This window comes from Atta colombica, unplaced genomic scaffold (genome assembly GCF_001594045.1).
Source record: "Atta colombica isolate Treedump-2 unplaced genomic scaffold, Acol1.0 scaffold245, whole genome shotgun sequence".
Classification (NCBI taxonomy): domain Eukaryota; kingdom Metazoa; phylum Arthropoda; class Insecta; order Hymenoptera; family Formicidae; genus Atta; species Atta colombica.
The window spans coordinates 223,872-234,629 of NW_017259344.1; the positions used below are offsets into that span (position 1 = coordinate 223,872).

At 39.0% G+C, this 10,758-nt stretch overlaps 1 protein-coding gene across 1 annotated transcript in view; it reads left to right on the forward strand.

The window, feature by feature from the left end:
- The first annotated feature begins 522 nt into the window (after positions 1–522).
- The window catches only part of LOC108688876, a 24,666-nt gene continuing 14,430 nt past the window's right edge, over positions 523–10,758 (forward strand). Inside the window, exon 1 of the mRNA XM_018195405.1 lies at positions 523–1,422. The gene's annotated coding sequence lies outside the window, so the exon portion shown is untranslated. The remainder of the gene's footprint in view (positions 1,423–10,758) is intronic.

Sequence of the window (10,758 nt, forward strand, 5' to 3'; positions counted from 1 at the left end):
CATATATATGTCGTTCGTATATATACAACAGTATCGAAGCGATCTGCCTTGACTTTCTATCTTTTTAGAACACGTAAGCTCATTGTGCTCGGCAAAGATAAAGGAGAGGAATAAGAAGAAGGAAAGAAAAGAGGGAAAGAAGAAAAAAAAAGAAAAGAACGATTGCACCAATCTTATCGACGTAAAGAGCCGAACGAGTCGATTCAAGAAAAGAGAGAGATTCTCCGCTCCATGGTGATGATGCTGTTGGTCCGACAGGTAGTCCCGGTGGTCCATCCGTGTCCTTCGGTGCGCTGGTGGCGCGACCCCGAGTGTATCGAATCGAGGATCTTCGCAGATTTTCGGAGAGCTTCGTTCACCCACGAACAGGCTCCCGCGGGTTCTCCCGGGCTCTCGGCATCACTGCTCAGTATACTGCGTGGCGGCCTGGACCGCGGGCGGCCTACAACCCTCCACCGACGGCGCATGGAACGCGTCGACGCGGTGCTTACGTGCCTTCGAGAACACACACGTAAACGCGCTTGTTCTCACGAACGTGCGCTCTTTTACGTGTTTTGGAACGCACACACAGCATCGTCAGTGCGCACGGCACATGGTCCTCTCGTGTGCCGAGCAGGATCCTCGATCACGTACGAGGTCATCTCTACGTTCAGGGTGATTCGATCAGTAGCGCGAGCGTGACATGAGCGCGACACGCAACAGCGTAGTCTAAAAGAGCGGGGGAGGGATTGTCATGATCGGCCTCAAAGTCTACGTGCGCTATATCGTCGTTAGCTGACTGAAAATTATCGAGTATGACATCCGGAAGCAGCAATGGTACCAGAGAAGATCCGTCGCGACGGTCGGCACATGTGACATCTTTGACGATGTTGTAGCAGAATATGCTAACGATATCGGTGAACTACCGATCGACGAGATCGGAATTATCGATCGACCGAGTAGGCAGAGGTCGAACCGCGAGGAATTGCGCCTTCCAAAGTGGGTCGAACCTGCGACACGCTTACTATCGCTGCGGGAGAGGAGAGCCATACCATTTCGACGTGGATGAGATCCGCGGGAGATTTGCGGCGAGCCGAGCATAGATGCGCGCGCGCGTGTCGCACGCGTGCACTTGTACAATGCGTGCATCTACAATGTATAGCGCAGGTCACTATGTACGATGCGAATCTTTGTTCTCGATAGCTAAACGCGGGTAATACACGATATTTGTGGCAGAAAGCGAACTCGAGATTGCGGAAAAGAGAGAGAGTGCCTAAAAAAAAAAGCGAAGAAGAAAACTGACGATAGGAAGACAGAGAAAGAAATTACTCGAGAGAAGTGGAAGGAAGAGAGAGACAGAGAGGAGCTAGAGAGAGAGTAATGATCGTGACGACGGTCGTGCGGACAAATGAACACCTCGGCACAGCGTTTGGGATATTCCAAGTAAGTAGCAATGCGCAATGCCAAGTTGTATTGTGCTGCGGAAACGTTATCGCTTTGATATATATCCGTAGTTTTAAGTACTATTATTTTGGGGAAGAAAATTAGTTTCTCCGTGGAAGCCAAATGATGTCATAGAATAAAGAAAATGCAGCTACGTGAGGCGTGAAAATTCGGAGCTCGACCTCGACGAATCTTTTCAACCGAATCAAAAATAGGGAGATCGATACGTCTCGTCTATCTAGCATACCAAACACATCGAGAAAAGTTGGAGGAAAACTTTCGAGCGAGAGAAATTTTTCGAGCGAGATTTTTAACTGAACCATCACTGCAACTACTTGTGATGCACGTTTCTTTCTTTCTGCTTCTTTTTCCCTTTTTTCCTCTCTTTTGTGCTATCGCTTTGCGCTCGGGAAATTTTATCACCGGTCATTTTTCAAGTCTGGACCATCGATGGGGATCATGGAGGCTGGTAATGGATGCATGCGTACCGCCTAAGCCAGCGCATTTAGTGCGAAATCCAACACGCGGTTGGCATCAAATCGACCGATCGTGCGGCAGCGCGTATACATCCGCGGATCGTGCTTAACGATAGCTTTCACGCCAAAACTCCCGGAAAAAGTTCAACCGACCGCGATAAAAAAGGCAACAATACAAAAACCGAGCTACTGTATAATTAATGGTTCAGGAACTGAATCTGATTTAATTTACTCAATAAATTCAAATGCCTTTAATTGCTCAACTGTGCACCAATTGTCCCGTATAATTCGAGTTTTTCTATTTCACTTTAAAATTGCATTTACCGGGGACGTTGGCAGCGTTGTCGATATAGTTGAAGAATATGACCTCGAGATTCGTCCGACCCATTTTTCAGGATTTTTTAAAGCAATCACGTAGCTATTACAGTTGTATAAAAAATATATATAATAGGCATCCACTTTCAAGTCTTTAATTTTAATGGTAACATTAGCGAAACATTTTTTAAAACATCCTTTTTTTCTTCTCTTAATAATTCCAGTGAAATTGTAACATACCTTAATTTCTCATTTTTCTCTTGTTTAAATATCCTAAGCTGAATCAGAGTTCTCGAGATCACATTCTTCTGTCCTACCTATTATTAATTAAAGCCAGATGGAATCATCTCAGAAGGTTGGAATCAATCAATCATCACAAATCGTACTGCCGCGCGCAATACCATGAGATGGATTACATCCGACTCAAAATTTGTAGAACTTCTTCCAGTCGGGTCATATACCACGTCAATGTATAACATTAGCATTTATATGGGCGCGTCGACAAGATTCCGCGCGCGCGACTGGCTCGGAAGCGAAATCCGAATAGAGCGAGATCCGACAGAAGAGAGAGGTGTCGCGAACAGAAGCGAACAGAATAAAAGACAGGAGTAAACGCGAGGGAGGCAAATTCCAGTTAAAGGACAACATATTTTTCAGCGTCATCTCGGAATCAACATTGGAGTTGTAGTGACGACATGGAGATATATCGAGCTTGAAATGCAAGAAAACGATGCCAAAATTTTTTCAAAGCACATATCAGAAGAAGCATGAAAATTTGATTCTCGGTGTATCATCGACTTATCATTGCAGGAACGAATAACAAATTCCTCGCACGCAAAATCTTCCGTAAAAATTTTTCTATATGAGTTCCTGCGAACAGAGAGGACATAGCGGGACTGTAATTTTATCAAAGATACATCGTGCAAGAGGGAGACGATATACAGCATTTATATTAGCATTTATATAAGGGCAGGATAACTACCCTGTTCCACAGGCCTCTACGTGCTCTACAGAGCAAAAAAAAAACAAGAGAAAAATCTACGCCGTAAGATAAGCGCTTCTCTTGCTGCGGCTTGCGCGATCCGTGCTGAAACGTTTTGCAGACTCAGAAAATTAAACAAACTAAAGTCACAGTTATAACAGTATTCTTAATCCTTAGAAGGGAAGACCAAGAGCCGGTTATGACACGAGGTTGATTATCAAAAAACTAATAACAGTCTCTCAGAACTCTATCAGTGGAAGAACATTCTTTTCTTTTAATTGTACATTGCTGATATAATTAATGTTAAATTACTCTGTAAAATTAGTTTGCATCAAAAGCGTATATATTATAATTTTTTAAAAAATTAATATTTTCTTCCAACATTTAAAAAATCATAGAAGAAAAAAGTGAAGAAATGAAAAATCATGAAGATGAAAGTATCATTTTTACTCTACTTATGTATGTCAAACATATGTTAAACTTCTTTTAAAATGAATTTTTTTTATTAATGCGATATATATATAGTTTCATGCGTTTCAACGTATTCTCGTAACGAGAATATGACGAACTTTTCATATGCCAATGTGATGAACTTTTCATATGCCACTGTTAGACGTGTTTGCATTTGTATGTATAATAAGTCCTTTTTAGCATCTGTGAGTCTAGAAAACAAATACGGCTCATTACACGTACTAAATATGTGTATACCATGGTATGTGTGCTCAGACTAATGAGCACTTCACACATACATATTTTTAATTATGCGTGGCAAATCGTTTTTCCTTTCTGAAACTGTTGCTTAGTAAATGAGTCTTCAACTAAGTTTTCATCCAAATCACACGTAGTAACATTGACACATCAAAGTAAATAAGTCATATTAACTATATACTACATATTTATCACACAAAAATAATTATGATGATATAGCTATATTGTTATTTTTACTTAGTATGATGTATATTATCCACCATATAAATGTTGAATAGATTTTTTAATAGGTACTCTATAAAATGTATTAAAATTGGTAATTGTTGGATTTTGTTTTCAAATTATATATATTGATAAAACTCGAGTAATAATACTAACGGAATCTGTAGCTAAAAGTGAAAATGTTTATTTTTTCTTGTACTTTAGACGAGAAATATCATGCTAGATTCGCAAAATCAACAAGCCATACATCTTTAACTTTAATTTTTTAATATAAAAAATATAGAACTCTTTTTAAAAATCCGTGAAGTTAGCACAATACTTTATTTGTATAAAATAAATAGTGGTAGTCATAAAAATAGTATAAAAATAAAAAAGAGTTCTACATTTTTTATGCTAAAACCAAAAAAATGCAATCGGAACTCTGTTTAAAAATAATTGGAATATAGATCTTTGCTATTAACGAGAAATGTCGCTAGAAATGCGATAAGTTATCAACGTGAAAGTGTCGTGTTGTTTTTTATACAGGTTTTTTATACAGGTTAAAAAAAGATTATATAATATTTATATGATATGTACTATACTAAATAAAAAAGCCTTAGTAAACATAAATCGAAAATTCAATCGTTTCTAGATATAAACAATTTTATGTGTTAGTATCATAACTTATCTCTTCTACATGTTACATATTTCTATAAATCGCCACTACTTCTACTCAATATGTCGTCAATTTAACTAAAACAATGAAGTTAAACAATTTAAGAAAATGTATTAAATTTGACTAAAATTTAATTTATTATTTACTAAGTGTGTACGTTAATATGAATGATTTACTTTGAAACTAATCATAGAAACGGATTTTTTTATGCATATGGAAGTTAAAAATAACAAACTATTATTTAACTCAAGGATAATCATTACTTCCTCAATATTCAACAATGGAAAGGATCGGAAAGTTATTGTATGTAATATGAGTGAACGCTCAGCATAAGATTTAGAAAGTTGGAAATATTTTACATAAGAAGCCGGGTTTACAAATGCAAAATTGGAAATGTTTATTCAAGTAATGGTAGAGCGATAACTCCATAGATTCTACTCCATAGATTCCATAGAACTTGGTCGGCGAATAGAAACAAAGGTTAATAGTGAATAGAACGAGCTAGGGTGGAACAAGACGATAGGGAATGCGAGGAGAACGAGTGAGTTACAGGGATATAAAGGATCGGAAACAAATAGTTACAAATAGCAGAGCACACAATTAAGTAGTCGCCAGACCGTGACCAAAGTTCTCTCGGAAAGAGATTATCGGCTAATTATCAGTTTCCAAAAAGCGTTCCTAAAATTATAGCCGCATACGCGCGATTGCTTCTTAAGTTGCTCGAGATAGTAGTCAGGTTAGGCTGACTCATTCGATATATAGTGAACAAGAGAACGGAACAAGCGAAGTATACGTGTTTTAGGCGCGATAAGTTGCATCCTGCATGTACGGTGCATTATATTACTGTGTGCACACATAGACGTGGTTAGCCTCTGTTTCATCCACCCTCACGTATAAGTGATGACGAGATCCAGACGCGCGAGTTGTAGAAAGGAGGAGTTTATCGCGCCATGCGAGGCGTACAGTGTTACTTTATTGCTCGCGTCAAAGGCAATCTGCCTTCTCATACCCTCTTCGTATATTCAGCCCCGTTTTCCTAACGCGGTACTTTGACGATCGCGAACACGTCACGCAGGCGTTTGTAGCGTGTACAGCATCACAAATGCATTTTCGCGGTTTCATGTCGATAGCGAAATAGCTAGCTGACTCGCTCGTAAAGCGTCGATTTCCGCAAGACGCTTCTGTGTCGTTCGGTATGCTCTTTTTCCATACGATCAGACATGGGGCAACGATGTCGTTGTTCCGGAAAATAACTTCGCTGATCTGGCCAATGTTGTAGCATTCATAAAAAGCTCATAAGGAAATAAAAAGTTTCGGACATTTCGTTGTTGAGGGGAGGATAAGCAGTGAGATTTCTAGCGCATATTTCATCTCCAGAAAGCATATTTTATCGAAGACCGTAAGTTATTCGAAAGTTCGTCCAGCAAGTTTTATCCTACGAGAATAAATCGCAAAAGACAAATCCGTATTCTATCTTTCTCTTTCTATTTCTCTCTTTTCCATCTCCTTTGATCGCGTGATCACTTGATGCGTGTAAACGAAGTTCGCAACAATTATAAAAGTTGCAAAAGAAGAAAGATGCGCGCAGAAGATTATATCGCGCGGTCAATAATCTTTCAAAACAGCAATCTGTACCTTTACCTTTTTGGATATATAAATATACAGATGACAAAAAACACAGAAGGCGGAACTTCATTTCCGCAATTAATTAAAAGCATCGTTCTCGAGATGATATCAACGTCTTCTCCTGGATCTTCGATTGTCTTTTCCCTCAGATCTACTACCGTACCCGAACTATCGGCTTGGAGCACATCCCTTTTCTTTCCCATTTCCCCAACAGAATCATCGGAGCGAGAGAGAGAGAGAGAGAGAGAGAGAGAGAGAGAGAGAGAAAAGGGGAAAGCATCCTCCGAAACAACCACTATCGCATTTATCCTCTCTTCTCTTGCTGCCCGTTTAATTTACTTCATCGACTTCCGGCCAACGGAGGCGCAGCCGATCTCCTCGGTCGACTATCAGTCTTCTAAATCAAATAACATAATTCGCTAAGGCTACCATCGGTAAGAGGACCGATCCCTTTTCTCCGAGCCTGGCGAAATCCTACGGCTAAATTTATGGGATCCTCCGTGGTCACGACATTCGCTGTTCACGTCTACACGCGTTGTACACGTGTGCAAGGAACTTACCTACACATGTGCTTACATGAAATAAAGTAACACCCTTGGCACCACTGGCTGGGATAGCTGTACTGCAACCTGCGACTTGTAGTTGCGATAAATTTTTCTCAGCTTTAACGGTGCTACGCGTTGCCACAGAACGGCATTTTCAATCCTTTATATAAGTAACAGAAAAGTGACAAAAAAGAATGGTGATAATTCAACGACGACGTACGTTAGACGATGAGCAATGAAGGATTTCGTTGGCTAAGAACGAGAAGCATATAACAAAATATTATAGGAAACTTAGCTCATTTATTTACAGGTTCTATTACAGGGATAACAAAAGCCTTTTAAAGCTAGTAGCTCATAATTAAATTACGTAATGGATCGCCAACCAACTCTGATATAAAACAATATCTTTAATCTTTTATAAACAATGAAAAATTTAATATCGAAAGCGATATAAATCTGACACGTTTTAACGAGAAATGGATTTTGATTTTATAATCATATTATTGATATTAAATTTTGATATTAAATTCTTACTTCTTCCTGCTTATTGTTATATATATGTGATATATGATTCGTGAGCAGCTGTAAAAATTCATAGGTTGTCTGTAAAAATAAATGCAACATATCGAATTTTCAGAAAATGCTCGTAGAAGCGAAAGCGAAATTGTTACAGATTCGTAATTAAATTTTGTATTAAATAGATTGTTCCGCTGGGACAGAATGACATTTCCAATCTTTTATAAGGGAAGGACAATCTGAAATGCGAGAATGAGAACGATTCAGTATGTTGAGTAAACAAATGACTTTAATTCGACAAAATAATGACGATATTGTTACGTTAAATATTCCCCACAAATACAGTTATTAAATAACATAAATTTGTTATTCGGAAAAGCAAACACTTTATTTACAAATATAGATCGGCCTATTGTTCGATCATCACGCATCGAGTTTTCAAAGGAAGGAAAAACATGCGACGACAACGACTGCGAATAAATACGAACCAGCACAAGATCCATAATTAAATTTTAAAATTGAGTACCGGACATCCAACCTCGACAAAAAACGACAATCCGAGTCCAGCAAAAAGAAATACAGAATCCGAAAATAACAACTCGGTGTTCGCGTTCAATAAACAAAGATCTTAATTACGAAGACAAAATTGATGAAAGAATTGTATTTATCTTTGCAATCGTCGTTAATTCAACTGTTGTTAATTACGGTGAAAAAAATTTAAATTCCACATTCAAATGCGGTGTGTCGTATAATGTATGGCACCTTACAAAAGAATCCTGAAGGTGAGCGCAAAAGCGAGGTTTTAACAGGCTTGTAATGAAAAGCCGAAGTAGATTACGGTCCATTCCCTTATAGCACTTCTCCGATCTTTTTATAATCTCCAAAAGGTTAAATTTTGTTGAGATAGGTACAACCGTTTGCGACCGTTTGTCCAACAAAGAGAATTTTACTCCGATGGAAAAATCACTTTTTCAACTGGTATCGCTGTTATAACTCTATTTTAGCTGTCATGAAAGTTCAAATCTTGATTAGTAAAAGGGATTTTTCTATCCATGCAATATGCTGGGGCTTTCAAAAAAAAAAAAAAATCCGCCGAAGGGAAAGCAAATTTGTAACAGCCTCGTAATTAAATTACGAAATAGATTGCCGACCATCCCCTCGGTGGCTGTTACGGCCGTTTTGTGCTCCGTGCTCTCCTCTCATCTCCCTCTGTTCGACCTTTTACATCCGCGTTACACGAGATCCGCGATATCCGGAGGGCATGGGCGTGAAAGCGTGAGAAGATCTCCATTATATTCTCAATAACCGCATGAGCAGCGTAACCGATGTTAACGTTTATCCAATTTTTAGGATTAACCAAAGTAGATTAGGAAGCAGAGATTGTCATTAAAGCCGATTCTCTTTAGAAATCAATGGGACGTCGCGGCTCGGTTATGCACCTCGTTTAAGCGAACTACCAGGATCGTTTATCCCGTTCTTGTGTTCCCAGTCTGGAACGTATCGGCCAAATGCTGCAATAAAGGGAATTTGCGGGAATGCCGGACATTAACGATAGAGAGACGCCCCAAACGCAAAGTCACGGAGTGTCGCCGCCACCGACGCCATGGCCGTTTCCACGGCTGTTTCGCGGCGATCCACAGAATCTGTGACCGGGGCAGCTATAATTTCGTAAGTTAAGGTCCCGAGGATCGGAGGTTTGGGATCGTGCCGGGCACGACAACTTGGGCCAACGCCACCGAGGCTAGGACACTTTCGGCGGTAAACTTCGCTCGTATATTACGCGAACTCTGCGGTAATTGATTTTGCACAATCGCGTTAAACTGAAAGTGGGTTTCAGACACCGCCGTGCGATCTCCTCTCAACAACCGTAGGATGGTTGCTGCAATGTTGCGCCCATTACTACTCGTTTCTTTTTCGCCAAATTCAGACGATACTAACTTTTTCCAATAATTATCGTCATTTCGCTTCGCAAACTGCGGCGTTATGCCGTGCGTCGATACTGTCATAAGTATCGCGTTACGATGATTATTACTATGGTACTATGTACTGAGTACCGTGCGAATAACTACGAGCGAATAATGGCAAACCTGTGCACTCTGTAAATTACTTTTGGCGTAACAGATATCTATCCTGTCAGCGTCCGGTTTTTTGTTTAATTTACAGTGTTCCAAGTTCATAATTGCGCGCATTAATCTTTCATCGCAGATATCGCGCTTTTTGCAGGTTGCTCCAATCTAACAAAAGGCGCAAAATGGGCGCAAGTTTTGCCCTCGGTCGACGTTGCGCTTTATTTGAGTCAGCGTGAAGTAACGCGAATATTGATTGATAATTATCATCGTTAGCGATACGCGATGACACTTGGCTGTTATTTCCATAAAAATATAAAGGCTGAAATTGAAAAGCCACACTCGAAATACTCGTCGGTAGTAAATTAACCTGTGTGCGCGACGTACATCTTTATTCATTATATTTGACTAGCCATAAAAGATAATTTATTGCCTCGTTCTTTCAGAGCCATCGCAGACACGGTCGAGAATCAACCTGGAATTTTATTACAGGTTCGATCTATGTAACTATTCGTTGTACAATTTTAGTAAAATTACATACTACAAGAGACGCATTAATTACTATATACATATTTATAAATATATATATACATGTATTAGAATTTATATGTTGTGCTTTGATGCTTCCTATCTATTTTCCATGAGAAGCTATTTATTTTCGCGGTTTATTTATCGTAAGTTTCGTTATTCTTTGGACGGAGACATCCTCGATCGATCGAAGCAAGAAGCACTTTCAGCATTTTGATTCTTCCGCCTTTTGTATGGTCCTGTTCAAAGGAATGACGGCATTGAAAATCGATATCACGTCTCGTTTATAGTCCTTAGCGCGTTTAGTGCTTTGCTTCTCGTATTCTCTAAGAAAAAATATTTAAAAAACGATAAAGAAGAAATAGACAAAAAGTAATCTTTTCGCATTTAAATTCGGAAACTGATTCGCGTGACTTCAATCGACCAAAGGCAAAGAGAATATTTTGAGAGATACTTTTACTCCAAGTATAAGAAACAAAAAGTTAATTTCGGTTCACACATACTATCAAACTTGAAAAGTTCATTACGGCTTCAGTTTACAGCACGAGCCAAGTTTTGTGGATCTTTGTAAAAGGCACAATAGTAGGTTTTAGTTTCTTTTATTTTCATTAGAAAAGTATATGATTACAGAAAATAATGTGATAATGAAATTTATTATAAACTCATGTACACATACCGGATTATATATATATATATA